Consider the following 22,351-nt stretch of genomic DNA (forward strand, 5'->3'; position numbering starts at 1 on the left):
GGGCTTTGTCATAGGCTCTTTTCTTTTCCTGTACACTGTTTGCAAGCAACAGAATTCAGGACCGATGTTCTGAAAACTATTCACTGATGACTCCCAAATGTTTATCTCCAGTCTGAACTTTTCCCTGAATCCCAGATTCTGAATGCATCTGCACACTTGACAGTTCCACGTGAGTGTCTAATGGGCATTTCATTTTAACATGGCAATGACAAACTCTTGATTTCTTCTCCATATCTCCTCCTCCATGTCTTGCCAATATCAAAAAGCATCATCATCCACCAGGCTGTTCAAGTCAACAAACATTGGAGATTTTTATTCCTCTCTTTCCTCCATTTTCTGTCCTTTTCGTTATTGTTCAGTTGCTAAGTTGTGTTTGACTCTTTGAAACCACATGGGCTGCAGCACACCAGGCTCTCTTGTCCTTCACTATCTCCCGGAGTTTGCTCGAATTCGTGTCCGCTGAGTCAGTGATACTATCTAACCATCTCATCCTCTGTCACCCCCTTCTCCTCTTGCCCCCAATCTTCCCCAGCATCAGCGTCTTCACCAGTGAGTAGACTTTTGGCATCAGGTGGCCAAAGTATTGAAGCTTCAGCCTCAGCATCAGTCCTTCCAATGACTATTTAGGGTTGATTTCCTTTAGGGTTGCCTGGTTTGATCTCCTTGAAGTCCAAGGGACTCTCAAGAGTCTTCTCGAGCACCACAATTCAAAACCATCAATTCTCCAGCATTCAGCCTTCTTTCCTATCTTTCTAATTTATCAGCAAATCCATTTGACTAAATCTTCAAAATCAATACCAAACCCACCACTTTTCACTTCGTCTACCACTACCTTTCCATTCTAAGCCACTATTACCTCTCACTTATGCCTCCTAATCAGTCTTTTCACAAGTCTTATTTCTTTCACTCTTGCCTCCCAGGTGGCTCAGCTATAAAGACTCCGCCTGCAACACAGGAGACGTGCGTTTGATCCCTGGGTCGAGAACGTTCCCCTGGAGAAGGAAATGGCAGTCCACTCCAGTATTCTTGCCCAAGAAATCCCATGGACAGAGGACTCTCGCGGCCTACAGTCCATGAGTCTCAAAGAGTCAGACACGACTTAGCAACTAAACCACAACCACCTCTGCGATCCCTTTTCCACTAGCTACTATCATGATCTTTCAAAACCGTAAATCAGATCAAGTCATTCCCCTACTCACTGCGCTCAGCGACTTCCCATCACATTTAAAATAAAATACAAACTCCTTATGAAGGTCTACATGATCTTCTTTGTCCCTAAATGTTTGGAGCATTTAATGACATTTAATTCCCCCTTCCCCACTACCCTCACAGCCTCAGTGACCTTTCTGTTCCTTGAAACAGCCAAGTTTTTAAGGGCCTTAAGACTTTTTGCATTAGCTATTCCATCTCCTTAGGCAATGGCAGCCCGCTCCAGTACTCTTGCCTGGAAAATCCCATGGACGGAGGAGCCTGGTAGCCTGCAGTCCATGAGGTCATGGAGAGTTGGACAAGACTGAGCGACTTCACTTTCGCTTTCATGCATTGGAGAAGGAAATGGCAACCCACTCCAGTGTTCTTGCTTGGAGAATCCCAGGGACAGCGGAGCCTAGTGGGCTGCCGTCTATGGGGTCGCACAGAGTTGGACACGACTGAAGTGACTTAGCAGCAGCAGCAGCATTCCATCTCCTTAGAATGCTACCCCCACCTCTACCATCTTCAAAAGAATGGCTTCTTTTTGCTATTAGATCTCAGTTTACTAATCCTATCTAAAATAAACTCCCTATGCATGCGTGCTAAGTCGTTCAGTCGTGTCCAACTCTCTGCAACACTATGGACTACAGCCCACCAGGCTCCTCTGTCCATGGGATTCTCCAGGCAAGAACACTGGAGTGGGTGCCATGCCCTCCTCCAGGGGATCTTCCCAACCCAGGGATCAAACCCGCATCTCTTATTTCTCCTGCATTGGCAGGTGAATTCTTTACTACTAGTGCCACCTGGGAAGCCCCCAGCCTCCCTGTATCTCTATCATATAACTCTAATTCTCTGCAGAGAAATTCTTTTTTTGTTGTTTCTTTTTTTTTTTTTTTTTTTCTGCAGAGAAATTCTATGTCATCTTTTTTGTTCGTTTGTCTGTTGACCGTATCTCTCAATTAGAATACAGGCTCCACAAGAACAGAGAACTTGTCTTGTTCATTTCTATATTCCCTGAGTCTAGAACAAAAAGTCATTATATAAGTTGGTTACTTCATCCTTTTAGCCGGAAATGTGTAAAATTTATGTGAAGAAAACAATGAAACTTTACCAAAGGAAAAAATAATTCCCGGAATAAGTGGAAAAACATGTCACATTCCTAGATGAGACACTTAATTTGTTATAATTCATTCTACACATTTGTTATAAATTTTAATCAAAATTCTAACTGGGTTTTTTTTCGCTTGACAAGTTGATTCTAAAATTTATCCAGCGACTTCCTTATGGTCCAGTGATTGAGAACCCCCTGCCAATACAGGGCACATGGGTTCAGTCCCTGGTGTGGGAAGATTCTACATGCCTCAGGGCAACTAGGCCCATGTGCCACAGCTACTGAAGCCTTCTAGAGTCCATGCTCTGCAACAGGAGAAACCACCACAACGAGAAGTCCAAGCATTGCAACTAGAGAGTAGCCCTCGCTCGCTGCAACTAGAGAAAGCCTGAGTACAGCCACAAAGACCCAGTGCATCCATAAATAAATAGATAAATATGTTTTAAAAAATAAACATAAAATGTATCAAGAAGAGAAAATGGATAAGCATAGCCAACATGTTATCGAAAATGAAGAATATTAAGACAATTAGTTGTCCTGAAGGTACCTGAATATTCTATAAAGTTAGGAGTGGCAGAGAAAGGGCAAATGAACCAAGAGATAATAGCACAGACAGAGTCCAGAAAAGGATCAATATATATATATATATATATGTGAAGAGAATGTATGATGGTTGTGGCGTTTCAAACAGTTGAATAAAAGCCTGATGATTCATGAACTGATATTAGGACTCCAGGCTATCCATTTGTTGGGACAACTCACCATCTCTGAAGAGGAGAAAAGGTGAAGCCCTTAACTGAGACCAACTCTAAAATAAAATGGCAGGTAGATTAAAGAGGTAAATTAAGAGGAAAAAAAATGTAAAACTGCAAGAAGAAACAACGAAATTTTTTTACCTATCAGACAGGCAAAATCCTTTTAAGATTGATAATAAGCAGAGGTGGGAAACAAGTGGAGACTCTCATAAACCTTTAGTTTATTTCTAGCTTCAGTCCATATCAAATGAAATTTAAAGTACATCTATGCTTTGACCTAGAAGTTCCACTGCTAGTAATTCATCACAGAGTATCTTCGCAAGAGGTACACATATAAAGATTTTCGCAGAAGCATTGCTCATAACAGTAAAGGAATAAATGTTTTTTAAATGCTAGAATAAAAGATGGGATAGAAAATACTAAAACACCTTGAGCTTTTCTTTTTTATATTTCCAGTGGGTTTGTGCTTAAAACATCCTTTTCACTTCTGAGATCAGTTAAATGGGGTTAAAATTTCATGCTTTCTTCTAGTATTTTTGTTTTAAAATGTGTTTTTACATTCACATTTATTTGAAATTATTTTGGCATGAATTAGATTTGAATTTCTTTCAAATAGGTATGTTTTCCAATGTCTTTTGTGCAATGACCTTATTTTTTGATATATCAGTTAGTGATATTCCCATTATTAAAACAGGAAGTTTTTCATATACTTGGATCTATTTCAGTGTTCACTACTCTTACTAATTTGTTGACTTGGGAGTCATATCTTGCTTTTAATGACTGAGTTCAAAATCTTCAAATGTATACTGTAACAATTAATCTTAGAAGAAAAATAAGACACTAATTAATTTGCTGTTGTTTCTTCCTGTGGCTAAGTAATAGTCCATTGCTCAGCTATTAGAGTCACCCTTCGTAATTAGAGTTATGAGATACTGCGTCTCAAGAGGTTAAATTCTTAAACTTGCTTTTACTCTGACCCTGTTGTTTTTGCAACTCAACATTTAACAAAATAAGCAGTCTAATCTGGCTACCACTGTTTCATTCATCATGTGCAAATGTAAATTGGTAGGAGACACCAAATTAGAATCACGGCTGCCAGGGTCCCAAAGGTGTCAAACTTGTATGTGTTCTTAACTAGCCATGGAAATTCAATCTGTCACGTTCTCTGCAGCTAACTGGTTTTGCTGTCATTAGTGTGGAAAGAATATTCATACCTTTTTACTTTAGGTAGCTCTACTTACACAGTTAGGCTTTTCTTCTAAAGAGATATAGCCTACTCTTAGATTGATTATTGCTTTTCCTTGAAGAAAATTTCCATTTTATCAGTTTCTGAAAAGTTAAACAAAAGTCATTTGTTTTAATACTTTGAGGAATGCATTTTATTTTACCCTTGAAGTACTGTGTGCTATTAGTTTTAGTTAACAGTCAATCCTAAAGGAAATCAATCTTCAATATTCACTGGAAGGACTGATGCTGAAGCTGAAACTGCAATACTTTGGCCACCTGATGCGAAGAACTGACTCACTGGAAAAGACCCTGATGCTGAGAAAGATTGAAGACAAGAGGAGAAGGGGGCGACAGAAGTTGAGATGGTTGGATGGCATCACCAGCTCATTGGACGTGAGTTTGAGCAAGCTACGGGAGATGGTGAAGGACAGGGAAGCTAGGCGTGCTGCAGTCCACGGTGTTGAAAAGAGTCAGGCATGACTGAGAGATGGAACAACTGCTTACTATGCTTCTGCTGGAAGTTCCAACCTCCAAATAGTGCGCCCTTCATAATTAGAGACAAAATCAGAGAACACCACTTTGAGATAGAAACTAGCAAAAATTAAGCAATTGATTTATTTAGAGGTGCTAATATCATAATTTTGGTTTCTGAGCTATGGCAGGAACAGAGCATTTTAGAATACTCACTGCCTCCTCTGTGTTGAGCAGAACTTGTAAGGTATATCATAATTTTTTTCCCCCAGATTTTCTTTTTCTGTCCAGTCTGCGGGAATTGAGTGAACTTAGAAGGGAGTTCAGAGTTGAGTTTTAAAGGTAAGCAATTTTTAACAATTTATTTCACTGAAGTATGGTTAATTTGCCGTGTTGTGTTAATTTCTACTCTATAGGAAAGTGATTCAATAATACATATACATATATATATTCTTCCCATATTCTTTTCCATTATGGTTTATCACAGGATATTGAATATAGTTCCCTGTGCTATACAGCAGGACCTTCTTGTCTATCCTTTTTTTATTTTATTAGTTTCTTTATTTCTGGTTGCACTGGGTCTTTGCTGCTGCACACAGGCTTTCTCTAGTTGCATGAGCAGGGCCTACTCTTGATTGCAGTGCACGGGCTGCTCTTGGTGGCTTCGCCTTGTTGTGGAGCACAGGCTCTCACACACGGGCTTCAGGAGTTGCGGTGTGTGGGCTCAGTAGTTGTGGCTCTCGACCTCTAAGCTTGGGCTCAGCAGTTGTGGTGCATGGTCTTAGTTGCTGCACAGCATTCGGCATCTTCCCAGCACAGGGGTGGAACCCACGTCCCCTGTGTTGGCAGGTGGATTCCTATCCACAGCGCCACCAGGCAAGTCCAGGAAGCTTGTATTTTTTAACGAATATTGGTCAACCAGCAAGAACACTTAATACTTATAATTTGCTTTGGATTGAATCCTTTTATTTTTATTTCTGGAATATCCTCTCATCAGAAAAATCCTGAGCTTTTCCCCTCCAGCATGTGCTTTACCAGAAAAATCAGTTTCACATTCTTGTGGTTTAATCTGGCACAAGTTACTTAGTACTATCTCCTAAATTGTTGTAAAAAAAAAAATAGTGCATAGAAAATGCCAGGATAGTACCTGTATACAATAAGCACTCAATAAATGCTAGTTCTTATCATTGTTAGTAGTGACTTATTTCTATCAAACTTCTTGATTAAATTTTCTCAGTGGGTTTATTTTTTCACCTTACTTTCCTATAATCTGAGCTCCATCCTCTTTACTTTCCTGAACCATCTACTTCTTACCTGCTAGTTACTAATTCAGTTCCATTTCTCTTGCTCATCGACTCCTCTGCTTGATTTGTAGCTTTCGCCACACACACACATATGTACTTTAAACATTTTAACTTACACTCCCATATATTCATTTGCCAGTCTTTTGATGTAGGGCTGAGACCTTTACTTTGAATATGAGTCTACTGTTTGGGGTTCAGCACCCTTCCTTCTGCCAGAAGCCACATCAATAGTGTATCACCTATGACTTTCAGTTTTTACTTCCTTAAAGTGGAACAAGACTTTCAAAACTGGTACAGAGTGTTCTTGATGCAGAATTCTGCTGGGTGTTGTAACTTACACAACTCGCCATCCACCTTTTCCAGTTGTCTCTCTCACCCACACCTAATTCACAACAGTTTTTAAAAACGGATTTGCCTTCGTTATTAATAAAGCTTTCCATTTAATTTTTAATAGAGAGAACTTTATTTTTCTTCCACTCACATTTCATCATGTTATGCAATATTTAATTAAACCAGAACAACTGGAACAAACAGGTTTGTGAACCAGCATTGACTCAACACCTGGGAGCAGAAACGTCTAGCAGAATGAAAGTCTAATCCAAAGATTCGTGTGCAGTGGGCATCTGGACATCAGTGTCCTCTCTGGAGGCAGAGCAGAGCACTGATTAATCAGGTAAGTGGTGCCAAGTGGTGGGAAGAACTTCTATTGTGTAATTATTCTTGAAAGAACTTTATGAAAAATGAGGTGGCAAAGTCAAAGAACTCATAGAAAATGACTGAGACTGGCTTTGTAATAAGAATAACATAACTTACTCTGCTTACTTACTGCAATAAACTATTGTAAACAATAACAATGAAATATCTTCCAATACTTTTTTTGAAATATTTATTTATTTGGCTGCGTCAGGTCTGAGTTGCGGAACTCGGAATCTTTATTCCGTCTTTGCAAGACCTTTGTTGTGGCACACAGACTCTCTAGTTGCAGCACCCAGGTTCCATTGCTTCTTGACCAGTGGGATCTTAGTTCCCCGACCAGGGATTGAACGGGAACCAATCTGAAAATGAAGTTTAACCCTAAGAGGAAGAAGATCTGAGAGCTAGGTCTGGTGGCAGTATTTGAGCTTCGTGGGTTTTTTAAAAATATATTTATTTATTTTTGGCTGTGTTGAGTATTAGTTGTTGCATCAAGCTTTGAATAATGTTATGATTATCCCTGGACCCACCAATGGTCTCTTCAGTTCCCCTTTTCAATGAAATCAGTTTCTCTTGAATTTTTCTTCACTTGCAATGTAAAGAATCGCCACTGACAAAAATAGAAACCTCCTGTTCCTCTTCTGAAGGGAACTGGGGATGGCCTGTAACCAGTGTGGTTGGTCTTGTTCGTCTGGGCCCTGAACCGACCTGTGCTCTTCTGTGTTGCAGTGTTGCTTTCTTTTTTTCTTTTCCCAGTGTTGCTTTCATCCCATGTGTTCTGTGCTGAGATTTCTGATTCGTTTTGCTTCCTTTTGATAGATCCTAGTTTTTGCTTATGAACTAATTCAAATTATGGTCTTTATACACTTAGACTTTATTGATTTATGTGTAGCAGGAAATTGTTCATATGTTTACTGGCTTTCTACTCCCAGAAACTCCTGTTACCCCAAGGAGAAACTCATAAATTCACTTCAAGTTTATACCTCAGGAAAGTGATGTTAGAGGTAAATATTGAACTTTTTGTTTCAAAATCCTTGCTAAGCAAAAATATATTATTCATTAGAGCCAGTTTTTGTGGAGGGGAGGGGCTTCCCTGGCGGCCGTGTAGTAAAGAATCCTCTTGCCAGTGCAAGAGGTATGGGTTCGATCCGTGGGTCAGGAAGATCCCCTGGAGAAAGAAATGGCAACCCCCTCCAGTATTCTTGCCCAGGAAATCCTATGGACAAGGGAGCCTGGAGGGCTACAGTCCATGTGCTCACAGAGAGTTGGACATGATTTAGCAATCAAAACAACAATTTTTGTGTTTGATGAAGATGATAAAGATTTTACAAAATTAGAAGACAAATGCAAGAATATTCACTGCACCATTGTTTGCAATAGCAAAAATAAAAAAACATCCATCAAAAATGGAATAGATAAGAGTATGTGGTGTACTCATATGACTGTGATAGCTGTTGGAAGGAATGGTCTTTCGGGAATAGTATGTCTGACATTATTTGACTGAGTTATCAATATTCCTAACTCCTGTCTCCATTTGCCATCTCCTCTGTAGAAGATATAAAAGCTCAACACTCCCTTCCCAAACTCCATTGTACCTGGATCTTTGGGTAATAAAGATTAAGAGAATACAGGGACTTCCCTGGTGATCCAGTAGCTAAGGCTCTATGCTCCCAGTGCAGGGGGCCTAGGTTCAACCCCTGGCCAGGGAACTAGATCCCACGTGCCCCAACTAAGACCTGGCACAGTCAGATGAATAAATAAATATTTTTTAAGAGATCAATGAAATATAAATGGAAATTTGTTGGGGGATTTTGAAGACAAATGTAGTTGGCACTCCCTTTCCCCCCAGCATACAATCAGAAACGAAAGGAAATGCCAAGAGAAATACAGAGATTCTGGTCCTGACATTACTAAGCCATGGAAAAAATGCCAACATCTAGAGTATTTGCTATGTGGGGGAAAAATACCCTCTAGAGTATTTGCTATGTGGGGGAAAAATCCTTGTTTAAGTAACTCTTTTCTTTTTAAGTGAAAGTCGCTCAGTTGTGTCCGACTCTTTGCAACCCCATGGACTATAAAGTCCGTGGAATTCTCCAGGCCAGAATACTGGAGTGTGTAAGCCTTTCCCTTCTCCAGGGGATCTTCCCAACCCAGGGATCAAAGCCAGGTCTCTCGCATTGCAGGTGAATTCTTTACCAGCTGAGCCACAAGGGAAGCCCAAGAATAGTGGAGTGGGTAGTCTATCCCTTTCGCAAGGGATCTTCCTGACCCAGGAATCAAACTGGGGTCTCCTGCATTACAGGCATATTCTGTATCAACTGAGCTAGTTACTTCAGGGAAGTAACTCTTGGTTGGATTTTATACTATTCTCAGCTAAAAGCATCACTAACTAGTATGTTGTAACAATATGGATATATCTCAAAAGTATCAGTCACTCTGTCATGTCTGACTTTTTGCAACCCCCTGGACTATAGCCTGCCAAGGGGCTCTTCTGTCCATGGAATTTTCCAGGCAACCATATTGGAATGGGTTGCCATTTCCTACCCTAGGAGCCTAGCAGGCTACAGTCCATGGGATCACAAAGAGCTGGACACAAGTGATCACATACACACACACACACACACGCCAGGGGACCATTCCAACCCAGGAGTCTTCTGTGTCTCCTGCACTGGCAGACAGGTTTCACCATTGCATCACCTGGGAAGACCGAAAAGAATGTTACAAGATAGAAAATGAATAATGATAAATGAAAACAAATTGACATGGTCATAGCACATTGGTATACAAATTTGAAGACATGTAAGGCAATACTTTATATTGCTAAAGTAATATATTTTGGGTAATATATAGAAAATATAAGGTAATTTAAAGTCTAAAATCTAAAAAAAAGGGCACTGAAAAAGTACAGACACATCAAGGCAGTGATGTTTTTGGAGGTGAGGAGATAGGTCATAACACTTTGGAATGCCTAATGAGAGGTAAAGTAACGTCAAATTCATCTGTGATATTTTTCTTCTTTAAAACAGAAGAAAAAAGTAGAACAAAAATGGTAACCATCTTCAATCCTTGGTAGTAAGGACAAGGTGTTCATTTTATTACTGTCTATATTTTTCTGTATTTAAAAACATTTCTCAAAAAGACAAAGTGAATGATTCTACAGGCTGTATGAGGAGAACAACTAATGGAGAAGCTTCAGAGCTTACATACTGGGGGCGTCCGAGAGACACTTTCATTTTGTGCCTCATCCTCTTTACAAAGCTAAGCCTGCGGAAAGTCAATCGAATTCCTCCAGATTGTTTGAGGATCAGGTGCAGTAGGGGATGTGCCTTATTTCCTTGGGAAGGTAATCACCAGCCTCTAAACCTTACCCTCTAAGCTGTCTTAAAACTCAGCATTCAGAATACGAAGATCATGGCATTGAGTCCCATCACATCATGGCAAATAGGTGGGGAAAAAGTGGAAACAGTGACAGATTTTCTTAGGCTCCAAAATCACTTCAGACAGTGACTGCAGCCAGGAAATTAAAAGATGCTTGCTCCTTAGAAGAAAAGCTATGACCAACCTAGACAGCATATTAAAAAGCAACTTGATTCTAACCTGTCTTGGGTCTACATGTTTGTGGGCAGCATGTGCTTATGCTTTGTCACTTAGGCAAGTCTAGCTCTTTGGGATCCCATGGGCTGCAGCCCGTCAGACTGCTCTGTCCATGGAGATTCTCCAGGCAAGAATACTGGAGTGAGCTACCGTGCACTCCTCCAGAGGATCTTCCCAACCCAGGGATTGAACTCAGGTCTTCCGCATTGCAGGGGGATTCTTTACTGTCTGAGCCAGGAGGGAAGCCCATGAATACCGGAGCAGATAATCTATCCCTTCCCCAGGGGATCTTCCCCAGCCAAGAATCGAACTGGGGTCTCCTGAATTGAGGCAGATTCTTTCCCAGCTGAGCTACCAGGGAAGCCCTGTAGGCAGCATACAGTTAACTGTTTGCACCGGGTGGGGTTCTAGTCTCTGCAAAACAGTTCAAAGGACATGACTCAGAATATTATCCATAGTCCTTGAGGAGGAACTAAAAGTCCTTGACTCATTTAATGGCTAAGGTACTATTATTTTGCCTTGCTTGTTTTCCTTCCTTTTGCATTTTCTCACTTCTCTGATTTTTTGAAATTATTTTTATTTATTTGTTTCTGGCTGCACAGGGTCTTTGGTGCTGTGCGTGGGCTTTCTCTAGTTTTGGTGAGTGGGGGCTGCTGTCTAGCTTCGGTGTCTGGGCTTCTCATTTCAGTTGTTTTTCTTGTTGCCGAGCACAGGCTTTAGGTGGGCGGGCTTCGATAAATGTGGTACACAGGCTTATTTGCTCCATAGCATGTGGGATCTTCCCGGACCAGGAATCAACCCGATGTCCCCTGCATTGGCTGGCAGATTCTAAACCACTGAACCACCAGGGAAGTCCTCACTTCTCTGATTAAATTTAAGCTTTGAAACTCAGAGAAGACCTAGAAGGCTGAAGTTTCCTACAGACAAGAGGCAGGGAGAGGGTATGTGGGGGATCTGTCCTGGGAAGACCCCCTAGGGTCTTGCTCAGTTACAGGTTTGTTATACAAATACAGGAGTGTCTCATGGAACCTGAAGGCAGGACCTTGAATAGGGACTTGTCAGGAACCAAGACGATTGTTCTTTTTATCTATCTAGGAGCATAAAGGGTGTCAACTACGCCTTTCTCCGCAGACCAGTCCTTTGTTTGCTCATCAGCACACACTCAGCAAATATGTTTTACATTCTTACCTTGGACTAAGGCTCTTCAAGGCACTGTGGCTAGAGAAGAGAATCAAATAGACTACAACACATACCCCCAAAATGTTCATCTAAGCCTTTCGAACTGACACGTTCTTTTGATTCCAAGAGCCCCAAATTTTTGGACTTCCTGCTTCTATTTCTCAATTCCACTTCTACAGGTTCGAGTGAAGGTCTTACAACTCCAGAGAAGATTGGTTTTAGGTTGGAGTGGTGCAGCCTCCTGACCTAGTATCAGCAGAGGGCACCAATGAGCCTGAGGAGCAGTGAAAGAGCATTCCGGAGCCCAGTCAGACCTCTGTTCTGACTTGTGTGTTCCAGGTGCCCCTCAGCTGTGCAGAGTCGTCTCTGAGGTTTCAGGTTAAGGCCTAGAGTTGGGAGTCACCGTGACCATGATGAGATAACCAGCCTTCCTGAAAAACATGGAGAGGGACTTCCCTGTGGTCCAGTGGCTAAGACTCCATGCTCCCAAAGCAGTGGGCCTGGGTTTGATCCCTGATCCGGGGAGCTAGATCTCACATGCCACAACGAATGATCCTGCAAGCCGCAATGAAAATCAGAGATCCTGAGTTTAGCAACTAAGATCCAGCACAGCCAAATAAAGAAATAAATACTTTTTTTTTGTTTTTCAAGTGGAGAAAGAGTTAAAGTTAGTATCTGCTGGGAAACTGAAGTAGAAAACCAAACCAGCAGTGCAAACAGAATGTCACACTAAAGGAAACAGACTGAGACACACACACAAAAAAAAAACAGATGCAAAGGAAGGAGACAAACAGGAGTCAACAAGATGAGTAAGCGCATTTAGAAGGTTAATTATTCAAAATTAAATCCAGAGGAAGGACAGACATTAGGCCCGGTTGATCCAGTGATTCAGTGATGTGATGAGACCCTTCGCTTTCTTCATTCCGAGTTATAAGGAAGACCACATTGCATGCTTCCCCAGTGTGGTGAGAGAAGAATGACTTTCCACAACTCTTTCTCAAGTGAAGATTTCCCAGAAATCTTCAGCAAACCTCTCTTGGTGCTCATTTGAAGTAGCTTACGTGAGAATAACCTTTATTTTTAGAAATGTTTCATTTAAAAAATATCTGGGGACTTCCCTGGTGGTCCAGTGGATAAGACTCTGTGTTCCCAACGCAGGAGGCTCGGATTTGATCCCTGGTCAGGGAACTAGATTACCACATGCCGCAACTAAGAGTTCGCGTGCCACAGAAGACCTGATGTAGCCTAAAAAATAAATAAATACTAATTTTTTAAAAAATTTATTTCTGGCTGCACTAGGTCTTTGTTGCTGAGCAAGGGCTTTCTCTAGTGTCAGTGAGCCAGGGCTCTTCTCTAGTGTCAGTGAGCCAGGGCTCCTCTCTAGCTGCAGGGCTCAGCTTCTCATTGTGGTTGCTTTTACTTTTGCAGAGTTCTAGGTCATACGGGTTTCAGTGATGGTGGCTTGTCATCTTTGTTGTCCTCGGGTATGTGGGATCATCCTGCACCAGGGACTGAACCCGTGTCCTCTGCATTGGCAGGTGGATTCTGAACCTCTATAACACTGAGGAACTCTGCGATCACTTTTAGATTAGTGGCTCTTAACCACAAGGCAGTCTTCTCTGAGGAGACTTTGGGCAATATCTCGAGACATTTCTGGTTGTCACAGATGGAATAAAGGGGTGCTACTGGCATCTAATGCTAGTTGGGTAGAGATCAGGGATGCTACTAAACATCTTGCAATGCACAGGACCTCCCCCTCCCCACCAAAGCTCCAGAACAAAGACTTATCCTGTCCAAAATGTCAAGAGTGTCGGGGAATTCCATGGTGGCCCAGCGGTTAGGACTCTGTACTCTCACTGCAAGTGACATGGATTCAATCCCTGATCAGGGAACTGAGGTCTCGCAAGCCTCAAGGCACAGCCAAAAATATAAAAACAAAATGTCGAGAGTGTTGAGACTGGGAACCCGGCTTTAGACCAAGTAGGCTCACTTCTCTGAAGCACCCAGCCTGGGTATGGGAGGGCTGGTAATGAGTGGTCAGAGAAACAGGTGTTCCATATGCTCTTATGCTCGGTCATGTCCAACTCTTTGTGACCCCATGGACTGTAGCCCGTCAGGCTCCTCTGTCCATGGGGTTGTCCAGGCAAGAATGCTGGAGTGGGTTGCCATTTCCTTTCCCAGGGGATCTTCCCCACCCAGGGATGGGAGCCAAGTCTCTTGCATCTCTTGCACTGATGGGCGGATTCTTCACCACTGCCAAAGGAGGAGGATGTTAAGACAAACATGGGACTTCCCTGATGGTACAGTGGATAAGAATCCACCTGCCAGTGCAGGGGTTGAGGGTTCAATCCCTGGTCCAGGAAGATCCCACATGCCTCGAGGTAGGCAAGCCCATGTGCCGCTACTATGAGAAATCCCACACTCTAGAGCCCAAGAGCCGCACTACTGAGCCTGAGTGCTACGGCTATGGAAGCCCGAGCACCTAGCACCCGTGCTCCACAGCCTGAGCACCTAGCACCCGTTCTCCACAGCCCGAGCACCTAGAGCCCGTTCTCCACAGCCCGAGCACCTAGAGCCCGTGCTCCACAGCCGGAGCACCTAGCGCCCATGCTCCACAGCAGGAGAAGCCACCACAGTGAGAGGCAGTGTGGGGGGGAATCAGTTCATTTCAGTCGCTCAGTCATGTCCAGCTCTTTGCGACTCCATAAACTACAGATCACCAGCCTTCCCTGTCCATCACCAACTCCTGGAGTTTACTCAAACTCACGTCTATCCAGTCAGTGATGCCTTCCAGCCATCTCATCCTCTGTCGTCCCCTTCTCCTCCCGCCTTCAATCTTTCCCAGCATCAGGGTCTTTTCTAATGAGTCAGTTCTTCGCATCAGGTGGCCAAAGTATTGCAGTTTCAGCTTCAGTATCAGTCCTTCCAATGAATATTCAGGACTGATTTCCTTTAGGATGGACTGGTTGAATCTCCTTGCAGTCCAAGGGACTCTCAAGAGTCTTCTCCAACACCACAGTTCAAAAGCAATTCTTTGGCACTCAGCTTTCTTTATAGTCCAACTCTCACATCCATATGTGACTACTGGAAAAATCATAGCTTTGACTATAGGACCTCTGTTGGTAAAGTAACGTCTCTGCTTTTTAATATACTGTCTAGGTTGGTTAGAGCTTTTCTTCCAAGGAGTAAGTGTCTTTTAATTTCATGGCTGCAGTCACCATCTGCAGTGATTTTGGAGCCCCGCAAAATAAAGTCAGCCACTGTTTCCCCATCTATTTGCCATGAAGTGATGGGACCGGTTGCCATGATCTTAGTTTTCTGAATGTTGAACTTTAAGCCAACTTTTTCACTGTCCTCTTTCACTTTCATCAGGAGGCTCTATAGTTCTTCTTCACTTTCTGCCATAAGGGTGGTGTCATCTTCATATTTGAGGTTATTGATATTTCTCCTGGCAATCTTGACTCCAGCTTGTGCTTCATCCAGCCCAGCATTTCACATGATGTTCTCTGCATATAAGTTAAATAAGCAGGGTGACAATATACAGCCTTGACATACTCCTTTTCCTATATGGAACCACTCTGTTATTCCATGTCCAGTTCTAACTGTTGCTTCCTGACCTGCATACAGATTTCTCAAGAGGCAGGTCAGGGGTCTGGTATTCCCATCTCTTTCAGAATTTTCCATAGTTTGTGGTGACGGTAGGTGCTGGGGGAGAATGGACACATGTATATGTATGGCTGAGTTCCTTCACTGTTCACCTGAAACTATTCCAACACTGTTAATCAGCTCTACCCACAATACAAAAGAAAAAGTGTTGTTTTTTTTTAAAAAGCACATGCCCCGAAACCTGAGAAGAGCCCCCACTCACCACAATTAGAGGAAATCTTCATGCAGCAATGAAGACCTAGCACAGCCAAAAATAAATAAATAAACATAAACAAAATTTTTTTTTTTAAATGCTGACAGGAGATACCCAAAAGAGGGTAATAAGTGATAGAGAGAGGGGGAGTGTGGATGGTCCCTGAGAAGAGAATGCTATCTACAGCAGTGTTTCTCAAACTTTATTATTCACCTGGGGATCTTGGACTCAATGGTGGGATTGAGCCAACAGGTCTAACAAGCTCCCAGGTGATGCCAATGGTGCGTCATGGGCTCCACTTTGAATAGTAAGAATTTAGAGTAGTGGTTCTCAAACTGAAGGGTGCATCAGAAACACCTCGTGGGCTTGCTAAAACAGGTTTCTGGGACCCATTCCCAGAGTTTCTGCTTCAGTACTTCTGGAATGGGGCACAAGAATTTGCATTTCTAATAAGCTCCAAGGTGCTGCTGATGCTCCCTGTCCGGGGATCATACCTGAGAGCCATCGATTCAGCATGGAAGTGAAGAGAATCACCTTAGAAGCAAAACAGCTTCATCACTGAGAACATAAGGAAAAGGCAGACAAATGCGTAGGTTTGGAGGGTGGTGGGAGGCTGAGGGGGGCTTCCCTGATAGCTCAGCTGGTAAAGAATCCGCCGGCAATGCTGGAGACCCTGGTTCAATTCCTGGGTTGGAAAGATCCACTGGAGAAGGGATAAGCCACTCTCTCAAGTGCTCTTGGGATTCCCTGGTGGCTCAGCTGGTGAAGAATCTGCCTGCCATGAGGGAGACGTGGGTTCAATCCTTGGGTTGGGCAGAGCCTCTGGAGGAGGGCATGGCAACCCACTCCAGTATTCTTGCCTGGAGAATCCCCATGGACAGAGGAGTCTGATGGGCTACAGTCCATGGGATCGTAAAAAGTTGGACATGACCTGAGCAACTAAGCACAGCACAGCACAGGAGGCTTAGGAATTAACTGACCATTGGCCTACACCTTCTCAGTAAAATAGAAGTGAAATCAGCTGAGAGCAAGGGAGAGTGATGGGATAAGGAGCTGTAAATATTAGGTGCAGGCTTATGACTTTCTAATTAGCCCTTCTCGTAACCCAAAAAGTCAATTTATTTTGTTACTGATTAAAGGAACATTTTTCAATTACTTCATCCAGACAATCTGACCAGAAACTTATGTGGTGCAGTGGAAGAAAGATTAAGATTTTATTAAGCTTTTCCTGTGGCTGGTAACTAGAAGCATCTGCTTTGGAAAGGGCCAAGCCTGCAGGCAGATTCTTAACCACTGAGCCACCCGGTAAGCCCATAGTAATGGTTACTATTTGTTGAAGGCCGATTTCATGCCAGATCCCTAGTATACCATAGGGTTAATATAGTAGCTCTGCAAAGGTGAATAGTAATACATCCTTTAACAGACAAAAATCTGAAGTTAAAATTTTGTTTGAAGTGAGGAATTCCCTAGCGAACCAGTGCTTAGGACTTGGCGCTTTCACTGCCAGGGCCTGGGTTCCATCCCTGGCAGAGGAACTAAGATCCTACAAGCCACTGAAAGTTAAAGTGAAGTCGCTCAGTCGTGTCCGACTCATTGCGACCCCATGGACTGTAGCCTACCAGGCTCCTCCATCACTGGGATTCTCCAGGCAAGAGTACTGGAGTGGGTTGACGTTTCCTTCTCCAGGCGATCTTCCCAACCCAGGGATCGAATCCGGGTCTCCCGAGTTGCAGGCAGACACTTTACCATCTGAGCCACCACAAGCCACTGCTGCTGCTGCTGCTGCTAAGTCACTTCAGCTGTGTCCGACTCTGTGCGACCCCACAGACAGCAGCCCACCAGGCTCCTCCGTCCCTGGGATTCTCCAGGCAAGAACACTGGAGTGGGTTGCCATTTCCTTCTCCAGTGCATGAAAGTGAAAAGTGAAAGTGAAGTCGCTCAGTCCTGTTCGACTCGTAGCGACCCCGTAGACTGCAGCCTACCAGGCTCCTCTGCCCATGGGGTTTTCCAGGCAAGAGTACTGGAGTGTGTTGCCATTGCCTTCTCTAGGCACAGCCAAAAAAAAAGAAAAAAAAATTTTTTTTTTTTTTTTGCTTGAGGTCAACAAAGTCTTCCTATTTCCCAAATTTTAGATGGAAAAAGATTATTTCTAAACAAAGTATTATACACTGAACCTTGACTTAGCGACTAACACACACACACACACTTCCCAACTTTGGGATCTATCAATCTCCCTAACAGGGCTTTACCTTCAGTTTTTGAGGTGTTATTTAACATCCAGTTCTGAGTAGTTAAGGGTAATCCTATTCACCACTTTTTCTATTGCAGCATAGTAAAGAGAAAGTGAAAGTGAAAGAGTCTCTGTTTAAAAGAAAGACATTTTCCTCCACCTCAGTCCTGTCTGACTCTTTAGGATCCCATGAACTGTACAATCCATGGAATTCTCCAGGCCAAAATACTGAAGTGGGTAGCCTTTCCCTCCTCCAGGGGATCTTTCCCAACTCAGGGATCGAACCCAGGTCCCCTGTATTGCAGACGGATTCTTTACCAGCTGAGCCACAAGGAAACTCACAGTAGGGAAGAACAGTAAAGAGAGAGGAGGAAACAAATTAGTTAACAAATATAGTACAAAAAGGTAAAATCCCCAAAGACAAGTGACAGTGTCATGGAGATTAGATCTGAGAAAATATTCAGAAGATGGAGTGAAATGAGACTATGTCGGAACTGTTGGGTAATTGGCTGGAGATGATAGTAGGGAGTGAGGGGGACCAGGGAGAGTCTCTGTTTAAAAGAAAGATATTTTCCTCCACCTCATCTGTCAGTGGATTGATTTCCCCATCTTCATTTCAGAAGCTTGAATCTCATACAGACATTTCAGTGAGTGACTTTTTTGGGACGTGTTCCATGGGACGGAGTATGAAGAATTCTTCCTCTCTTCCCCACCTCCTTTTCTTTTCCTAAACACTTGCTTATTTATTTGGCAGTGCCAGGCCTTAGATGAGGCATGAAGGATCTTTAGTTGCAGTATGCAGAATCTTTGCTGGGGCATGTGGGGATCTAGTTCCCTGACCAGGGATCGAACCTGGGCTCCCTCCGTTGGGAGGATGGGGTCCTAGCCACTGGACCACCAGGGAAGTTCCTTCCCCACCTCCCTTTCCACAGACATACCTTTGTATCCAATTCAAGATGAAAGGATAGTCACTCAGCCCCTCCTGTTCTCTGAGCCAGGCGAATCTCAGCCCCACCCCATCTCCCAGTTTTCTGACTCTTGAAATGGGAAGGGAAGGAAGAATAGCTGAGATCTTCTAGGCTTTTCAGTCCTTTGGCGACTTCATCTACTTTCTGTGGTCACACCCAGTCCCTGTTTCATTGGACAAGAAATGAATACACATTGAATACGTACTGTCGACAATGGCTTGGACGTTACTGAGCAATAGAGCCAAACTAGACCTGCTCCAACACGATCACCCAGCTCCCCAGCCTGCATGTCATGATACAGAATCCACTGAGACCTGATCTGAAATTAGCTATGCTCAGAATATCAGAGGTACCGAACAGGACACTAGAGTTTCATGCAGAAGACAACTGAACTCACTTATCTTTCTTGGGTTTTACCCCAAATATGGGCAGCTCATCTTTTAACTTCTGTGTCTCCCCCTCTTTCCTTTTTAGATTTTTTTTTTGATGTGGACCATTTAAAAATTATCTTTATTGAATTTATTACCATATTGCTTCTGTTTTATAATATGTTTGGGATTTTTTTTTTGGCCCCGAGGCACGTGGGATGTTAGCTCCCTGACCAGGGATGGAACTCACACCACTCACTGGAAGATGAAGTCTTAACCACTGGACGGACTGCCAGGGCAGTCCCCATACTTTTCTTTTCCTCTCCTGCACTTTCAGGCCAACGCCACTGTACTCGCTCTTTCCTGACTCATCCTCCCACGCTCCCTTCCCCAAAATATTTTTCTGCTGTGCCTTCTGGATATTTACTCCCATTATAAACGAACTCCTCTACACTCTTTTCTCCTCTATAACTTTCCCTCCCTCCCTTCTCATTTTCTCTTGAAAATCCTACTTCTGGGACTGCTCTTCTGAAGTTAGGTGGCTCATGACCTCCCACAATCCATACATTGTAGGGGCTGGAGGGAGTTCTCCTTTTTTTTTCTTTTTTTAAATTTCCACTATTACCAAACCAATACTCCTCTCAGATGGGTAAAAATTCCTCCACCACTTTTCTTTCTCATCCACTGGTTTATGGTTCTAGTCTACATTTACAAGAGCTTGTAGCCCCTGGCTCCTGTCTACTGCTAACCCTCGTCCTTGCCAGCACCCTGATAACTTCATCTTCCCTTGAAAGAGACGTGAAACCTCATGATTATGAGCCACACTTCAGTGACTTATGCAACTCAAGTGATATATAGTTTCACTCCAGGTCAAGCGGACTCACCCATGACCATGTGCTCCCTGTTAGGAATCTTTGGGGGATCCCTTGGCAGTCCAGTGGTTAGGAGTCTGCACTTCCAGGGGCCCGGGTCCAACCCTGTGGTTGGGGAACTAAGATCATGCAAGCTGCGAACTGTGGCCAAATGTTAAGTAAAAATAATAATAAAATGAAAAGTGAAATGGAGATCTTTGACTTCAATGTACCTACCAGTCTCTATTTCTACCTCTTCCAAACCCTAGCTTTTATTACTGTTTTGAGATCGTACAGAGTCCTGTAGGTTCTTTTTTTTGCCAGCTTTGAGGTTTGATTGACCCAAAAAAGGCATAGGGATTCTTTTATTTTGTTGAAGTATAGTTGATTTACGATGTTGCGTAAATTTCTGAAGACATGTGGGTTCTTGATCTGTCTTTTCTCAACTCATCAGCTCCATTACTGCCAAACTTCCCTTGCTCTGTAGTCTGACCTCCCTGGTTTATCACCTCAACTGGCCCTTCAGGAGCACTCTCACTGCCCGCGTCCCTTCCTTCTGTTGTCACTGAAAGGTGTGTGTGGGGGGTGGTATACAGGCCTGCTTGTCACTCAAAAGCCAGTAAACAGGCCAGGTCACCAGAAAGGAAAGTTTGCTTTTATTTCAGATGCCGGCAACTGGGAGGGAGAGTGACCCACCCTGTCCAAAGGCCGACACCGCTCCCCCGGCCCTACAATCAGGGGGTGGACTGATTTTTATAGACAGAGTGGGAGGATTACAGGCAGAAAGAATACAGTCATCTCTACATCTTCAAATTGGTCATCAGTGTTCTGACCAACATCGTCTTGGTTGTTGTAGGTACGGTGAATCTTCATTTCCGGGGCACACTTGTTCCCATTTCTTTGCGGTCAGTTCTCAGAATTGTGGCAGCTCAAGTCCTGGGCACTGTCTGGTCGCCATGCAGTTAACTTCTCCACCTGGTGTTTTGGTATCTATAAGACAGCTATGAGACAAGTCACAGGGTATGGCTCAGAGTATTATCTATAGGCCTTGAGAAAATATTAAAGGTCCTTGACTCTGCTTAATGACTGCATTATTATTATATAGTGTCTCTGGACTGTTTCCCTTTGTTTCGGCATTTCTCACTTCTCTGATTAAACTTATTTTTTTATAACTGCAGTTTTTCACAGGCAAAAGGCAGGCAGAAGATATTGTGGGTGGCAGTGGAGGGATCGGGTAGGCAAGGACCATATGGTCCTGCTCTGTTTTACTATCGGAAAGTGAAAGTTGCTCAGTCGAGTCCGACTCCTTGAGACCCCATGGACTGTAGTCCATGGAATCCTCTAGGCCAGAATATTGGAGTGGATAGCCTTTCCCTTCTCCAGGAGAATCTTCCCAACCCAGGGATTGAACCCAGGTCTCCCAAATTGCAGGTGGATTCTTTACCAGCTGAGCCACAAGGGAAGCCCAAGAATACTGGAGTGGGTAGCCTATCCCTTCGCCAGGGGATCTTCCCAACCCAGGAATCTAACCGGGGTCTCCTGCATTGCAGGAGCATTCTTTACCAACTGAGCTATGAATTGACTGACATCCAACACCATCTTGAGAACAAATCCGGTGCTGTCTTCTCTGCCCCTATACCAAGAATGATGAGGCATGCTACAAGGATAAGTACTGCCTCAAATTTCTGGAGCTGTACAACCAGAGTAATACTCAAGAACCCCCTTCCTTGTCCTTAGTTGATTCTCCTCCTCTTCCATTCTCTCTCCCTTTCCAAGCTTCCCCCACGCACCTCAAGCCCTCTCAAACCCAGAGCTTACTCATTAGTTTTTTTTTAACTAGTTTTTAAACTTCTTTTTTTGCTTTTTTGACACAGGCAGCTGGCGCGGCCTGGCTGACAAGTCCAGAACATTCCAGCCCCAACCTTAACTATTCAATGTTGGCACTTATTTTTCCTTTGCTTTTATTTAGAGGTGCCACAGGGAGGTTCTCCCACCAGGAACTAAGCCCCCTGCTGTGGAAGCTCAGAGTCCTACCCACTGGACCACTGGGAATCCTCTCTTCACCAGTTTTTAAGTCACTTTCATGTTATGCATCTATACAGGTATTTATTGGTCAGTTTTACTTATTTTTATTTTTCCCAAATCGTTTGCTTAATCCAGATTTCCAATATATTTCTTTGACATCTGCAGATTGAAAGCAACCGAATCACAGAGAAGAGCTGACAAGAGAGACGGAAGGGAAAGATCACTTTGCTCCCCCTTTTGACCCACCAGCGCTGCTCAGTTATTTGAGCCACTAATCCTTCTTCCCTGAAGATAGTTTAAATTGGATTTCTGACATGACCTAAACTATCTTTGCTAATATCTCTCTCTCTGTATGCTGTATCTATCTTTTTCTGCTGTGTTTCATAAGTCACAGATCCAGTGATTTTCCTCATTATTCATATTTGAGTGAGGATAAGTCTAGATCGGGCTTCCCTAGTGGTTCAGTGGTAAAGAATTCGCCTTCCAGTGCAGAAGACATGGGTTAGAAAATCCCCTGGAATAGGC

General features: G+C 43.3%; 1 long non-coding RNA gene across 1 annotated transcript; it reads left to right on the forward strand.

The window, feature by feature from the left end:
- On the forward strand, nucleotides 6,621-22,330 carry LOC102173776. Its single transcript, XR_310766.2, has 3 exons — nucleotides 6,621-6,732; nucleotides 21,771-21,903; nucleotides 21,992-22,330. It is a non-coding gene; the product is annotated as an uncharacterized LOC102173776 (long non-coding RNA).

The sequence above is a fragment of the Capra hircus genome, chromosome 19, assembly GCF_001704415.2.
Source record: "Capra hircus breed San Clemente chromosome 19, ASM170441v1, whole genome shotgun sequence".
NCBI classification, from domain to species: domain Eukaryota; kingdom Metazoa; phylum Chordata; class Mammalia; order Artiodactyla; family Bovidae; genus Capra; species Capra hircus.